Source organism: Corythoichthys intestinalis, chromosome 16 (genome assembly GCF_030265065.1).
Source record: "Corythoichthys intestinalis isolate RoL2023-P3 chromosome 16, ASM3026506v1, whole genome shotgun sequence".
In the NCBI taxonomy this organism is placed as follows: Eukaryota; Metazoa; Chordata; class Actinopteri; order Syngnathiformes; family Syngnathidae; genus Corythoichthys; species Corythoichthys intestinalis.
This window is the reverse complement of record NC_080410.1, coordinates 33,921,252-33,938,588: the sequence shown is the minus strand read 5'-3', so window position 1 is coordinate 33,938,588 and position 17,337 is coordinate 33,921,252. Positions and strand designations below refer to the sequence as shown.

Below are 17,337 nucleotides of genomic sequence, written 5' to 3'. Positions count from 1 at the left end.
TTAATGAAAATCATCGCGTACTTACTTTGTTTCGATCCAAAAACTCCATGTAGCATGTATCACCGAGTGTCAAGACACAGCTGTGAATGGCCACACATGGATTTTTGGGGGGATTTTATGGGTGAAACAGGATAATATAACAATGGTCGCGATGCAGAAATCGCAGACATCAAGGAGTAGTCGAGATTTTCTTTTTCATATATTTACCTTTTTAAATGTTTTTTTTTTTAACTTTTTTTTGGTTTGGAACGATTATTCATCATGTAACATATCTGAGAAAATGCGACAGTAACAAAAAATATATATAATTAAGCGATAGTTATGAGGTGGATATCTGTGACTTTTTTTACAGATGCCATTTTTTTCATTGTTACATAATTTGTTTAAAAGTTTAAAATATGTGAGTGAATAATTTTTTTTAAGTCGTTTTTTTTTTTTTAAACGAAATATGAGACATCAATTAATGATTCTAAGCTAAAAACGACAGACATTTTGAATAATAAATATAATTAATTACCTTCGTTTTATGGCTGGGTTGAAACAAAAGCGGTTGCGCGACGTCTGTAAATGGGGGTTTTCAGGGTAAAACGGACAAATTAAAAATTGTTCGAGGGCTTCATGCGCCATGAATCTGCTATGGCAGCATATATACATATTGTTCTTTCAAACACAACAGTTGTTTTGGCTTAAAATACAGCAGTTTCTTTTAAAGAGGAGTGCAAGAGCAGAAACTGCTTTTTCGGTCTTGTCTGTGGTGTCCGCCATATAAGGAGTGTGCTCTGATGTGATACCCAAATTTTAGTACATACTGTATTTGGTTAGCATGATGCCTCACAGTTCAGAGATGAAAGTTTTAACTCCAGGGCTAGTCTTGCTGTGTGGAGTTTGCATGTCCCGCCTGTGCATGAGTGGGTTTTACCCGGGTGATCTGGTTTCCTCCCACACGCCTGCTAGGTTGAGCTAACATTCCAAATTCCCGTAGCTGTGATTGTGATAGGTTGTTCAGACAGATGTTATGGTTATGGTTTTATACTTGTATAGCGCTTTTCCGATGTGATCTGTGATTGGCTGGAAACCAATTCAGGGTGGACCCTGCCAACTTCTAATAATTAGCTGGGATTGGCTCCAGCATCCCTGATACCCTCGTAATAAGAACGTAAGATGAATGAATGAATGAATGAATAAATTAGTTGTGTATAGCCCCTTTCAGACTTATATACCAGTAAATTCCCGTGTAAGGTTACGCAGGATCTGATTGTGTCATGACTTTCAGACATGGGGAGATATCCCGGGAATAGCACGGGTTGGGCACTTTCAGAGACTTGTTCCGTGTTGCTGACTCAGCGCTCTATGTGCAGAGAGGGCGGCTGGCGCGATTTTATAACCCGGACATTACGTCTTTTTTGGTCGGCATCAGCAACAACATAAACCACACATTTCCAAAGACGGACAATGGACTCCCTTCCTCGGCTTTACGATCCAGTAGCAATTTAATTTCGTTATTTTTCAGTTAATTTTACTATTTCCAGTTTGCCATGTTGATAATCGGGATGTTTTTTTTCCCGGTTTTCGTCTTACTGCGAAGAGAGAGGAAATGACTATCGGCCCGCCATGATAATTACGTCATCAGCCTTCGTGCTGTGACCCGGGAATTTAACACCTGCTTTCACACATGCCTCGTCCCGGGAAAGTCCTGGACATACTACTAAGACAAGGCCCGTTAAATGTCTGCGTAATCTTTGTGTCAGTTGTCCCAGAAATTGCTTTCACACATAAGGGCTACCCGTTTAAATCCCGCGATTTAAACGTTGATCAGGTATATGAGAAAAGGGCTTATGTTGCAGCAAGTGATACTGCTCATGGACAATGTAAAACTTGAGCTGTGAAAGTATTTAATGTTTACAAATAATGAGTATAGTTGTATTATCATGACCGAAATGTTCTTATGCAGTATGGCTGTTTCATTCATACAGACTGGCAGTTGAAAACAATTACACGACGTGAGTTGCAATTTTCGTGACCATGTTGAAACGTACTTTTGAGCCATTTTTAAACTGATTTATTTCAAGCTGTCCACTTATGATTGTATCTGCGAAGAAGCATGCTAATGACTTATTAACCCTTGTAAAAATGTAGTCTGCTAGTTTGGCAGCTTTCCCATGATTGAAACGTCATTAATGCTCTTAAGCAGACATTCTTAGACAATTCCATCAATCAAGCCATTGATTCAGAAGATTCATTCCAAAAAGTATTGGTCAAAGGGTAATTACAGCTGGAGGGCAGTGCTTAGAGAAGGGTGAGGAGTTCATCTGAATCATTTAGCAGTAGTTGCCAAGTTGTAATATTTCAGTGTTAAAAGGTCAGACTAAACATTTTTGGTTCTGCTAATAGCTGACATTTAAACGAAAAATCTAACAGAAAATCAGATGATCAGGACAAAATATGCATTATACGGTGTCTATGTTTTAAGTGAAGAACAAGTCACATTTTGACCAACTAACATATTGACTAACTTCCATGGAGCAATAGTGAACAGCTCCTTGATAAACTGATGGTGTAGTACAAATGGCAACGTGAGATCATATTTGCAAGACCTTGGATTTTTTTCTCATCAATTTCTGGAAGAGAGACAGGAATGAATCTTGAAACATTTGGGAATTAGAACACTCATATCTGAGCCTATGTCACTGTTTTATTTCCATGACACATATTTTTTGATTGATTGATTTTTATTTCGAGCAATAACAACCAAAACAACAAGTATGGAAAAAATTAAATTAAATTAAATTAAACAGTAATGATGAATGTAGCAAAAATAATAACAATACATACACGTGTAGCTCAAAAAGGAGTGGGAAGAAGCCGAGCTTTTTGAGTCCCACCCCCATTTCACTCCAAAAATTCCATAGGAATGCAGTCCCTTCCCTACAAAAGCTGTACTAATCATAATGATTACATCGATAATAATAATAATAGTAGTTGCAGAAATCATAATAACACCAATATATATATATATATATATATATATACATACATGCATACACACACATCACTAATAATAAATATGAGTAACTATTACATATGTACTAAATATTATACATTAAACATGTAATATTTCTACATACACCCAAGACATTTAAAGACCTCTTTCCATATATCGTGACCAGACCTGATGTTTATACAGCAATTTGAATTTCTGGATACTTTGACACTGCTTATAATGTAATCCCAAACTGTTCCAGAGTTTTACCCCACATACAGACACACATATGTTGAATAGGAATATATATACAGGCAGTCCCCGGGTTGAACGGTTACGATTCCACGTTTCGTTTCTGGTTCCAAAGGATTTTCGATTCCGATTCTTGTAATAGGCAGCGTTAAAAAAATGCATAATTTATAATCATTTCTTAACTTCGCAATTATTTTTTTAAATTATATGAATTTTCTATTAACATTGCTATGAATTTCTATCACGCCTATTTTTAACTTGTATATAAATATCAGTCTTTGAACTTAAATATGATGAAGTTTCTTTCCACAGGAGTGCACTTTTACAAAGATGTTTATTTTTCAAAAGTGCACGGAGAAAACATTTCCACACATTCTTTTGCCAATGTTTTAGAGTGTCTTATGCTGCAGGCATTTTTACATGCTATTGAGCTGCCTGGTGCAGAATCTCAAACAAACAAACAAACAAAAAAAAAAACAGTCCAGATTAGCAGCGGGTACAGTATAAAAGCAGAAATTGTTTTAATTGAGGAAAATACAAAAATACACAAAATACAATACTTTAGGACTTTTTGGATAGTTATTTGAGTTTTTACAGGGTTAATTCTGACTTATGCGGAAATTCGGGTCATGCATTTATATATGGCGGAAAAAGCTCAGGTGAATTGCAATTCTGCTCTAAGACCCCCAATTTGGCCAAATTTCAAAATTGGCCTATATGCATGTGTGATACATCATTGGAGAGCTTAAAATCTCAGTTTTCTGGGGGAAGAAAAATTTTGAACAGGAGGGCAATTTTTAGAAAAATAAATAAATAAACCCCTAAACTCTAACTCGAGGTGAGAGCATGAGAGCATAATTAAAGACAGTATGATTTTAACAAGATATTATCGCGTACTTGCTTTGTTTTGATCCAAAATCTCTGTGTGGCATGTCTCACCCAGTCTGAAGACACAGCTGTGAATGGCTACGGAAAGGACTTTTTGGGGATTTTATGGGTGAAAAACGGTAATATAATAAGGGTCGCAATGCAGAAATCGCAGACATAAAGGTGTGGTCGAGATTTTCTTTTCTTTTAATATATATATATATATATATATATATATATATATATATATATATATATATATATATATATATATATATATATATATATATTTATAATATATGTACAGTGGGGAGAACAAGTATTTGATACACTGCCAATGGGAAAACCCATGTATCAAATACTTGTTCTCCCCACTGTATGTATGTGTGTATGTATGTATGTATGTATGTATGTATGTATGTATGTATGTATGTATGTATAACCAGCACAGACAGATGGTGTAAATGTGGAATTGTAGACCTTTTGGACTGACCAAGTATTGGAATTATAAATGGATTTGTCAAACAAGAATACTGACAACAGAAAAATTACACCTTCATATTGCGAACTGAGTATAAAAAAAAAGCAACAAATCTGCTTTCTGACTTCTGTCAAGATGTTCTTGACACTGAACCCTCCTCTGAGTTTCAGAAACCAATTTAATAAAGGCTCGTGTTTTACTTGGGGAAAATTTCACAGCACATCATCAACAAAAGAAAACTTTACAAAATGTATACATTGTACTGCAGAGGTGGTAGTAACGCGTTACATGTACTCCGTTCCATATACTTGAGTAACTTTTACAGAAAAATGTACTTCAAAGAGTAGTTTTACTAAGCCATACGTTTTACTTGAGTAGATTTGTGAGGAAAAAACGCTACTGTTACACAGCTGCTTTGGGCTACACAAGAGTCGTTACATTTTTCGTCTTTATTCTACATACGAGATTTTTTTTTTTTTTTGCTAGCGAAGCTATTGCCAAGAGTAGCACTACTAATTTCACCAATGAGATGTCGCAACAATAATCACAAGTCTACATTATACCAATCAGACGCAAGCTTGCCGTTCTATGATCATGCAAACCTGTTCAATCAGGTCTTTAAAACACCGTAACAAATGAAGTATTTGACACAGAACGCTGCCATCATCATGAATCAAAATCGCGGATATAAAACTCTCTCCCAGTTTTTATTTGGCACCGATTGACTACAGAAAACCGTAGATATGTTCCTTTTAATTTCATAATAATAACTATGAAGGAACTACAGTGTTCACCACTCAAACTAGGAACTATTTTCTCCACTAGAGGGCAGGGCACTCATGCTCTTTGGACAAATAATGCTTCATTGCTGTTTTTTTTTTTTTTTTTTTTTGTCTCTTTAATGTTTTTTTGTTTGTTTGTTTGTTTGTTTTGTTTTGTTCTTTGGCTTAATGTGATTATGAAATGGGTTATTGTACATTATCATTATGACAACAGTTCATATAGATATGTTTGTGCTCAGTGAGAAAAAATACCATCGCTTGAAAATAAATCAAACAAAAATAAGCAGTTACTCAAAATGTTACTCATTACTTGAGTAATCTTTTCACTGGATACTTTTTTTACTTGTACTTGACTACATTTTTGGATGACTACTTTTATTCTTACTTGAGCCATATTATTTTGAAGTAACGCTATTCTTACTTGAGTAAAATTTTCGGCTACTCTACCTACTTCTGTTGTACTGACATAATTATAGATCTCTTCTCAATTACCGTAATTGTGACAGTGACTGCATGTTTTTTTTAACACAAAGTTGATACACTAGCAGGGATTAATCCTTTCGGGGAAAGTGGTCACTACAGTGGACAGCAAGGCTATCATTTCTCTTCAAGCCTACAGAGTTATAAAAAATACTTGAGAAAAGAAACCTGACTTAGATCATCATAATTCCTGCATGAAAGGGTTAAAAACACACATGGAGTGTGTTTGGTAAAATTGCGCATTGGTTTAGCCCCATCAATGGCACTGAAAGATGACAATTCACAGCCAGTCTTCCTGGTTTAAATGAATTGGACGTCTATTGCCATCAATGGTGTGCAATAAGTCAAGTAGTATGAAGGGGGAAAATCATAGGCAGAGTTTGACTTTTGGGGCAGGGGGGGCACAACATGTTGATGACCCCGAAACGCAGTCTCAGCAATAAAATCAACTTACAAGAATATCTATAATGATAAGTTGACAATGAGCGTTGTTTGTTTCCCATCATTCTTGAGGGGAATTATAAATCAGGCTGCTTAGGGAATATTTTTCGCCAAGATTGTCATCCATTGAATATGGTATGCCTGCCGGTGTCGTGCCAATGTAGTTACCCCAGTCAAAAATTGTATCCCCTGGGCGGAACCATACGGAGGTAGATTTGTGTCTTTATTATTCAATCGAAAAAAAGTTGCTCCAATTTAAAAAAAAAAAAAAAAAGTTGCATCAATCAAAATATATATTTTCAACCAAAAAAAAGTCGCTTCAGTCCCCCAAAAAATGTGTTTGAATGCAAAAATACTGTAAATTTGAAACTCAAAAAAAAAAAAAACATGCATATGAAAGCTATTTTTCTTTCTTTATTTATTTATTTATTAGTTTGATTAAAGCAACTTTTTTGATTGAAGTAATGTTGATTTGTGTTTGGGCCACATTTTGGCTAGGACATTGTTGTCTTTATTATTCAATCAAAAAATAAGTTCTTTCCAAAGAAATATATTTTCAAAAAGAAAAATCGCATCAAAAAAAGAAAGAATTCAATCATGGAAACGTTATTGAATGCGAAAAATATTTGAAATTGAAAAATTTGCATTTGAACACTTAATTTTTCATCGAAAAAGTTTTCTGTGATTGAAGCAATCCTTTTTGTGTTTGGGCCATATAATGGGTAGGACATTTGTGTCTAAATCATTTAATCCCCCCAAAAAGTTGCTTCAATCAAAAAATATATATATATTTTCAATCAAAGAAAAAAATCGTTTGAAAAATAAAATTGCCCTCCCCTAATTTTTTATTTTTGAAAATTGTATGCAAAGCAAATGACCATCTAAGTTGCTAGTCACATGATCTGTTCAAAAAATAATTTTAACCCATTATAAAAATATATATATTTTTTTTTATTTCATTCATTTTGTTTGCAGTTTTGGTTTACTACTTATGGCGAGAGAGAGAGAGAGAGAGAGAGAGAGAGAGAGAGAGAGAGAGAGAGAGAGAGAGAGAGAGAGAGAGAGAGAGAGAGAGAGAGAGAGAGAGAGAGAGAGAGAGAACATGCAATGACACTTTTCGGCCACCAGGCGTGGACCGGCATCCCTTTGACCCCGCCTTAAAATTACGAGAAAAATATCAATTTTATCAACTTCAGTGTGTTACTTGGGGCTGTAACCAGAGTGTATTTTTCATTTTGTTAATTTAGTTTTTATTGCAAGGGTCAACTTTTGTATAGCTGTCAACTGTAGCGACCACTGTCCCTAAAAGGATTCATCTTTACTGGTCCAAGTTTTATTGTACCTTTAACTCCTTAACTAGTATCAAAATGGTTCGGTCCATGAAGCTGTACTCTGCTCATTATATTGTGAAGACATACGCTCTCTAGTGGTACAAAACGGTATTACAACCCAAAAATTATTTTCACAAAATGATGCCTATTAGTACTTCTACAAACATTTGGTTGAAGCTCTAGCCTTAAATTAGAAGCTCTATTTGGTGCTTGGTGAGAGGTATACAAAATCCTCTGATAATAAAGAAGAAAAGGCAATAAAAATATAAAATAAAAACTGAAATAACTGCCCTGCGATTGGCTTGCAACCAGTTCAGGGTGTCCCCTGCCTACTGCCCGTTGTTAGCTGGGATAGGCTCCAGCACCTCCGCGACCCTCGTGAGGAATAAGCGGCATGGAAAATGAATGAATGAATGAACTTAAATAACTCATTTTGATCCTGTTGTGAGATTGCAACTATTGAATGAAACAATTTGCTATTTTAAATGGCAGCACCCTGGCCTACTCTTTCCCGACACTTCAGCCTGAATAAACACTGCGCAGTGCCACTTAAAGATCAAATCAACATAGGACAATATAACCCATTATTCAGAGTGAAGGGCCCTGTGGAGGTAAAGCAAGCAACAATTAATTTTGAAGGTTAAATCAACAAGACACATCTGCGTATTCTGGAAGACGATCGAAAGATTGTTTCCAGCCCCTCCTGTTTGAAATGGATTGGACGTCTATTGCCGTCAAAAGGTGTTTTCAATCTCAATTTCTTCTTTTACAAACTACCACAACACATACTCTGAGACTTGGGCTGGCAGTAAATGATTTAAGCACAACAAATGCCAGTGCTAAGAAAGTAAGCGAACAATCCATATTTCTCTGGTGTTTTCCTGTTGATTGTTATTAATAACTTTCCAGATAAAATGTCTGAAAGCTTAATTTTTCTGATAAATTTGTATAACGTTAATTTGTTGAAAAATCATCAACATCAAATTCAAGGGCGTAGGTTTGGTCTCAACATTGGTAGGGACGCTATAACAGCATAAACTGCATGTACACTTTTTGCTGGGGACGGGACATTAATAAGACCAAACAGATTGGGTACATTTCTCAAATATATGTAGCTCAAATACAGCTGGTTCCTACGTAAAAATGAAAAAAGGTTACAGTAAAATTATTTTCATGGGTGAAAGTCATTTTTCAAAATGCTTACTTCACATAAAGGAAATTTACAGTTGTTGTGATTTTTTTGTTTGTTTGGGGGGGGGTTAAAAAAAAAGTGCATTGGCTGCAAATAAAAATATTTTTTTAATGATAAGAGATAGGAAATACATACATTTTAATTAGGGAATAAATGCACACAATGCACAGTTGGATTAACGTTAACAGTAGAAAATGTAGGGGTGGAAAAAGTAAGCAGCTTTCTACTCGAGTTTTACAGGTTAGCAAGTTCACACGGTTTAATGTTATGCTAACTCTGATTCAGGTCAGACTTTTAGTTGCAAAATTAGTGGTGTGTTCCCCACCTTCACAACATTGACGTCTTTTTACTTTACTTAAGGTGGCTGCTGCTGGCCAAAAAAAAAAACGTTTTAATATCCCTCCTCTTCACAGGGGCAGCATGTTGACATGTATTTCTGTTGGGGTTGTGTGAATGTGGGGGTTCTAGTCATCAGCCAATCAAACGTCCATTTGAAGGAGAGAAAATGGACCAGCACATTCAGCAAGTGAAAGGGGGCAAATGTAAGTCTGAACTAGGGTTGTCAAAATTATCGCGTTAACGGGCATAAATTAATTTTTTTAAATGAATCACATTAGAATATTTGACGCAATTAACGCACTTGCCCAGTTCAAATAGATTTAAATGACGGTAGTGTAATGGCCACTTGCTACTTGTGTTTTTTTGTCTCCCTCTGCTGGCGCTTTGGTGCGACTGATTTTATGAGTTTATGCATCATGAGAATTGTGTAATTATTGACATCAACAATGGCGAGCTACTAGTTTATTTTTTATTGAAAATTTTACAAATGTTATCAAAACGAAAACATTAAGAGGGGTTTTAATATAAAATTTCTATAACTTGTTCTAACATTTATCTTTTAAGAACCAAAAGTATTTCTACTTATGCATCGCTTTAGCAGAATGTTAATGTTAACGCCATCTTGTGGATTTATTGTTACAATCAACAAATACAGTACTTATGTACAGTATCTTGAATGTATATATCCGTCTTGTGTCTTATCTTTCCATTCCAACAATAATTTACAGAAAAATATGGCATATTTTATAGACCGTTTGAATTGCGATTAATTGCGATTAATTACGATCAATCAATTTTTAAGCTGTGATTAACTCGATTCAAAATTTTAAAAATTTTAAATTTTAAAAATTTTCATTTGACAGCCCTACTCGGAACATAATGTAGGGTCAATTCTATCCTTACAATTTATGGGAAGACAATCTAAATTACCTATATAACTGGACTCATTATATAATGCAAATAAGGTTGCTTAAAAGTTGGTGGGGACAATTTGAGCATCCCTAAAAATTGGTGGTGTTATGTCCCTTCCGTCCCTATGCAAAACCACGCCCTTGATCAAATTAATAAAAAAAGTTGTTCTTACTAGAATTTTACAACCAACAATATCTTTCACGTGTGCATAGCTGACCATGTTGAAGACATTAGGTGAGTTAAGAAATGCTCTTAATGATAAAAGATATGTTTGCCAGGTATCTGCATTTTCACAAAGATTGTTATTGTATTCTTGGAAATATAAACCATGGGAAGCCCATCTTAGTATCGGATGAAGGACCGGTATGGGAATGTGAGATGTCTGGGAAGTGTATAATGTGGGCGATGTTGGAATGTTGTCATCTCTCAAGTGTTCCACAAACCTCACTCACTGTTGTAGAGGTAGATAAACAGGCAGAAAGAAAAAGACTGGAGCGAGGTAATTGACAAAGCAGCTTGTCCCAACTGATTCATGTGAAAATATCTGTTTCAAGCTGATTACAAAAAGACGAATTGACAGAGATGTTGACAAAATTGCACGAAAGGATTGGTTTCATGCTTTACTAACGTGTGGAGTCAGTTCACAACCAAGAATTTTGCTATTTGAATTTGCATGAAATCTTTTTATGAATTTGATACCTCAATCTCAGCTGACGTTGCGCAAGTGTCAGCAGATCATCAATCAATCACAGGGTTGACACAGAGAGACAGCCCTGTGACAGACAACCGTTCAACTCACATTCGCACCTTCAGGCATTTTTGTGGGCGGAATTAAAACATGTCTAGTGACCTCATTGAGCAGACTGCCAAGAAAAAACCAATGTGACGCAGAACATGCAATCAAGGAAAAGCTTATTGCCGAGCCTGGGCGATTTGGTCAAATTTGTCTACTTTTGACAAAATTTGGCGGTTTTGATTCGCTTTGACAGCTAAACTTTTATGTCTACACATTGAAGTTGAGTTACATTGCTTTCTTACAGTAGCATCTTCACTTCCTCTAATTTTACATGGCAAATTAGCACCTCACAGTGTGTGGAGCTTCGAATTGCATGTCATTTCTGATTTATCAAAGGGTTAGGGCAGAGTTCAACAACCCGCCGCTGTAGAGCCGCATGCGGCTCTTTAATGCAGTCGTAGTGGCTCCCTGGAGCTTTTTCAAAAATGGGAAAAGATAAAGGAAATACATTTTTCGTTTTAATATGGTTTCTGTAGGAGGTCAAAAATGACACAAACATTCATCTAATTCATTAATATTGTAATGAAATTAAACAGGCGGCATCGTACAACAGAGTAGTCACGTGGTGTGTCATTCTCTATAGCAGGGGTGCCCAATCCCGGTCCTAGAGAGCCCCTATCCAGCTTGTTTTCCACTAATCAACTAATCAGGATCGTTATCAGGCTGATGCAGAGCTTGCTGATGAGCTGATCTTTTTATTCAGGTGCGTTAAAGGAGGGACACATGGAAAACAAGCTGGATAGGGGCTCTCGAGGACCGGGATTGGGCACCCCTGCTCTATAGGATGCACTGCAGGGAAAATAAACATTTAATCATTAAGGCTCGCTATGTATTTGCAGCCAACATATTCATTTTGATAGTAGGCTAGTATTTAGATACATAATGCGTTGCCTTCATTATAAGGCTTATATAAGGCTATTATTTGCGGCTCCAAAAATACTGTATACATATATTTTTTTTTTCCAATATGGCTCTTTCACTATTTTTGGTTGCCGATCCTTTGGTTAGGGTTATAAACATTTGTTTTTAAATGACAAATATTAAAATGGGTTAGATGCACTGTATTTTTGTTTTGTTGCTACTCTACAATGACCAGTAAATCCTGTGGTAAGAAATTCAAAGGGGTTGATTTAAGTTTGTACAAAAACTACGTCCATTCTATCAATACAATAGTTATAATATAGATGCAGAATTTTTAAGTATACAGTACTTGAAAGAGATATTTGGAGTAGTTTGTATTCAGTTCAAACCATTTGGTCTGTTCATGTTGAAACAGTGTACAACTCTCAAAAAAATTAAACCAGGAAACGGTTCCCCTTGCCCCAGGCCAGGAAATGCATCATCCTCTGACTGACACAACCACATACGCACCATGTCACACCCCTCCTTACACACAGGCAGTGATATGACATCCTGCCCAGTTGCGTGTCACTACTGAACTGCCAGGACTCCACACCAGGTAAAATCTAATTCACTACATTTTTATTTCACAATTCGATTCAACTTACAAAACTATTTCTTGCGTTGTACTTCAGAACTGGATAGGTAAAAGCTAGTACAGTATACAGTACTTGCTGTCTAACAGGGAGTGTATTTTTGTTTTCCTTTCTGTGGATGATTAATTACAACAAATCCCAACAATTGCTTGATTTTATTTTAAAATGGCAGATTTTGGTATTGACCATGAATAAGGAGCAGTTTTACTGTACTTTGTCAAAATGCTTTTGTGACTTAGGCTACGTCTACACTATGATGGATAATGACCTTAAACGTTCAGTTTATTATACTATAAGGCATGTCGGCTACACTAATGTACCTCTTGTCAGGATATTTTATTACACGGGCTAGAGAGCCAAGTAATTTCTTAAACGCCGGATACCCAGTCTAGTGTAGACGTCAGCTATCCATGTAAAAGAGCGCGCCACAGCCATAGGCGGAGTTTGACTTTTGTGGCGGGGGGGCAAAACATGTTGAGGACCCTGAAACGCAGTGTCAGCAATATAATGAACTTACACGATAAATGCACGGATAGTAGCTTAGCCCATGCTCGTACATACAGGCATCCCAAATGTGTGTGTTCATGCGTGTGTGAGTGCGCGCGTTTTTCTGTCTTACCTAGTGGGGAAGTAGTCACCGCATCCTTTTTGACTAAATATTGCAGCCATGAATATTTATGATAATACGTTGAAAATTTGCGTGTTTTTTTTTTTTTTTTTTTTTTTTGTTTCCCTTATTTTTGAATTCTAAATCAGGCTGCTAAGGAAAGCTATACTTGACCAATATCGTCGTCCATTGAATATGGTACGCCCGGTGGTGGCTCTGTTGTACAATTAACATCTTTAGTGGGCAAACTGAAACTCCGCTCAACATTTTGGTGGTGCTCTCCAACATTTCATGCTCCACATCTTCAATCCTTGTTTCTCGCTCAGTAGTTGTTATCGCTTTTGAAAGCTGTGGTTTGAAAAAATTACGGATATCCATCTTGCATCTTCTGTCCTCAGGTTGCAAAGCAAATGACCGTCTCTAAGGTGCTAGTCACATGATCTGTTTGAAAAAATAATTTTGACCCCTATATTTTTTTGTTCTATTCATTCATTGTAGTCGTTGTTTGTTTTATTGCTGTACAGATTTTATAGACAACATTTTATCGACAAAGTCTTAATTTTAAGTATATATATATATACATATATACAGACAATGACGTCACACATGAGGCTGCTCCTTCTTATCCAGGCTTAGTCTGCACGAATGCAGGCATCCCTTGCAGGAGCGAGGTGTTTATAGAGGCACCTTAAACATAGTTTGGACAAATTTAAAATATTGTCCATATTACAAGGCAAAAAATTATCCATCTTAGAGTAGACGTTGCCTGTCAATGCTCAAATCTATCAGAGAAGTGTATCCAGGGTATGACGAAATGTCCACAGTAACACGTTTCCAAAAGGAGTCACAACTCTCAACAGTACTAAAAGGTTGAATAAAATACAAGTATGTAATTTTTTTCCCAGACTATAAGTTGCACCTGAGTATAAGTCACACCAGCCAGAAAAATTCACAAAAAGAGGGAACAAACCATATATAAGTCGCAATGGAGTATCAGGCCATGTCAAAAGGTAGCAGGGTATTTGGCAAAAAGAAGAACTTTTTCTATGGTTTGGCCTATCATCCACACGCACATTTAAATGAGGGTTCTTAAAAACTCCGTCCAAAGTGAAGATGTGCTACTTCTGCGTTTGTAGCACCATCATGTGGACACTGACAACCGAAGCTTTAACTGTGGAAATAAAACTTACGTACGTCACACATGAGACCACTGTTTACATTCGGAGCAAATTAGACAGGTGCTTTTTGCTTCCATTTACTGTATTTACAAACTCTTGCTGTGCTTCATATTGAAGAACACAAGTGAAGGATGGGGTATTATGGATAATTATTTTTTGCGCATTGTTATGAATGTATTCAGAAATGAATAAATGCGGTTGCCTGTGGAAATCTTTTTTTCTACAAACATGCTGCTGCTGATGTAATTATTTTTTCCGGACATATTAGAGCAGGACCCTCGGTTTTTAAAACAAAATACCCTGCCAGGTGTAGACATGGCCTAAGTCGAAGTTTGGGGAGGTCAATTATTTTAATCAAAGACCAAGCACAAAAATTATACATTATACAGTGCAATGAAAAAGTATCTCAACATTTTGAAATGTCTCACATTTCTGCATAAAATCCCCATCAAATGTGATCTGATCTTTGTCAAAATCACACAGATGAAAAAAAAAATTCTGCTTTAACTAAAACCACCCAAACATTCATAGGTTTTCATATTTTAATGAGGATATTATGCAAACAATGACAGAAGGGGGGAAAATAAGTAATGAGTGAACCATCACATTTAATTTGCGCCACAGATTTTGTGGCTCCCCCTTTGGCAGCAATAACTTCAACCAGATGCTTCCTGTAGCTGCAGATCAGTCTGGCACATCGATCAGGATTAATCTTGGTCCATTCTTCTCTACAAAACTGCTGTAGTTCAGTCAGATTCCTGGGATGTCTGGCACGAATCACTGTCTTTAGGTCATACCACAGCATCTCAGTGGGGTTCAAGTCTGGACTTTGACTTGGCCAATCCAGAACGTGTATTTTGTTCTTCTTAAACCATTCTGAATTTGATTTACTTCTGTGTTTTAGATCATTGTCTTGTTGCAGCATCCATCCTCTTTTTAGCTTCAACTGTCCGACAGACGGCCTCAGGTTTTCCTGCAAAACATGCTGATAAACTTTTGAATTCATTCTTTCATTAATGCTTGCAAGTTGTCCAGGCCCTGAGGCAGTAAAACAGCCTTACATCATGATGCTCCCTCTACCATGCTTCAAAGTGGGGATGAGGTGTTGATGTTGGTGAGCTGTTCCATTTTTCCTCCACACATGACATGACGTGTTAATCCCAAACAATTCAACTTTGGTTTCATCAGTCCACAAAATATTTTGCCAAAACGTCTGTGGCGTGTCCAAGTGCCTTTTTGCGAACATTAAACGAGCAACAATGTTTTTTATAGAGAGCAGTGGCTTCCTCCGTGGAGTCCTCCCATGAACACAATTTTTGGCCATAGTTTTACATATAGTTGATGTGTGAACAGAGATATTGGACTGTGCCAGTGATTTCTGTAAGTCTTTAGCAGAAACCCTAGGTTTCTTTTTATCCTCTCTGAATATTCTGCGCTGAACTCTTGGCGTCATCTTTGGTGGACGGCCACTCCTTGGCAGAGAAGCAATAGTGTCAATCTCTCTCCATTTATTGACGATGCAGAGATGATTTTGTAGCCTTTCCCAGCGTTATACAAATCAATAATCCTTGATCGCAGGTCACCAGACAGCTCTTTTGAGCGAGCCATGATGCACATCATACAATGCTTCTCATCAAGACAATTCATACCAGGTGTGTGTTTTATAGTGGGCAGGGCAGCTTTAAACCACTCATCAGTCATTGGGAACACACCTGACTTAAATTGTTTGGTAAAAATTTGTTTCAGTTGCTCTTTAATACCTCTTTCCCACTGGCCAAAAATCCCATGTCAACCCACTAACAATCGGCTTTTGGTGGCAGTGGGAAAGGTGCAGCGACCCGCCTTGACCCGTGTCAATCAACCCGCCAAGCGACCCGCGTTAAAATCACCTCGGCTCTGATCGTCATGCAGTGTGAAAGCAAAATCCCGGGTCAACAGTCAACACCCTAATGTAAGTGGTGACGTAGGCTCTTACGTGATGCGTCATAACAACATGCCAGTTGCCTCCCATTTAACACGCTCCACAACCGTATTTACGTCGATGCTCACAACAAAGCTAGTAGATGAAGAAGGAGCCAGTAGCGCACCACATTGAACAACATGTCCCAGCATTGGAAAGATGATGAGACCTGCCAGCTCCTTTCCATCCGTGGAGAAAGGAGGCTTCCATGTTGCTCTGCAGTGTTTACTTCCTTGAACTAAATGAATTTGGTCGCACTTGTCGACGTGCATCTTAGCGTGGTGACGTCACGTAACCTTACGTACGGCTGAGGAGGGGTGGGGGGTTAGACGGGTGGGAAAAAAAAAAGACACAGTTTTTTTTTTTGTCAATGGGAAAGGTGCCAAATGCCAATTGCTAGTGGGTTGCATCGGCTTGGAAAAAACGCGCGTTGACCCACTAGTTTCAGTGGGAAAGGGGCATTAGTCTCCTTAGGCAGAGGGTTCACTTCCTTATTTTACCCCCTTCTGTCACTGTTTGCACGTTATCCTCATTAAAATATGAAACCTAAAAATGTTTGGGTGGTTTTAGTTAAAGCAGACACTGTTTTTACATCTGTGTGATTTTGACAAAGATCAGATCACATTTGATGGTGATTTTATGCAGAATTTTAAGAAATTCCAAAAGGTTCAGATACTTTTTCATACAACTGTAGCTGTAATAAAACAGAGAACAAAGTGCTAAATAGGTATCTGTGAACATAATAACTTACTCAGATAACTATAAACAAAACAAACTCTCGATCTCACTCCAGAACACTACCAAACGCATTCAAGTCTTTATCTTCAGTATCGCTTTTGAACAACTGCACCAACTTGAAGTTGCATTAATTGCATTAATTTAGCCACATCTACTGTATAATCTGAGGTTCAGTTATTGGTATGGAGCACTTTCAATGATTCTATCCAGTGATTTATGTTTGTTTTGTGGTGTGAGGAGTCCCAGACATCAGCCTAGCTTATGTGTAGAGAAAAGTTTACAACAAATTGTCATGGATGTGGAGCTTGTACAGGCACACCCTTTAGCAGAACTTGGACAACCCTGAGCAATTCAGTTTGTAACGGAGACGCAAGAGTAGCAGCCTAGTGGCAGTACTCCTCTCTCAGACAGGTCAGCCACTACAGAGTAAATGATTCTGACGGAGGAGAGGGGGGAGGACGAGGCAAAGGGGAGGCCTCCTTCTCCACATGGGGATTAGTGGAAG

The 17,337-nt window shown here is 37.2% G+C and overlaps 1 protein-coding gene across 2 annotated transcripts in view; it reads left to right on the top strand.

The window, feature by feature from the left end:
• The window catches only part of septin12 (septin 12), a 111,308-nt gene that overhangs the window by 62,403 nt on the left and 31,568 nt on the right, over nt 1-17,337 (top strand). The window contains exon 1 of one of the 2 annotated variants that reach the window (XM_057816998.1): nt 12,259-12,312. The exons of the other annotated variant lie outside the window; for it this stretch is intronic. The gene's annotated coding sequence lies outside the window, so the exon portion shown is untranslated. Of the gene's footprint in view, nt 1-12,258; nt 12,313-17,337 lie in introns of those variants that run through there. 2 annotated transcript variants of the gene reach the window in all.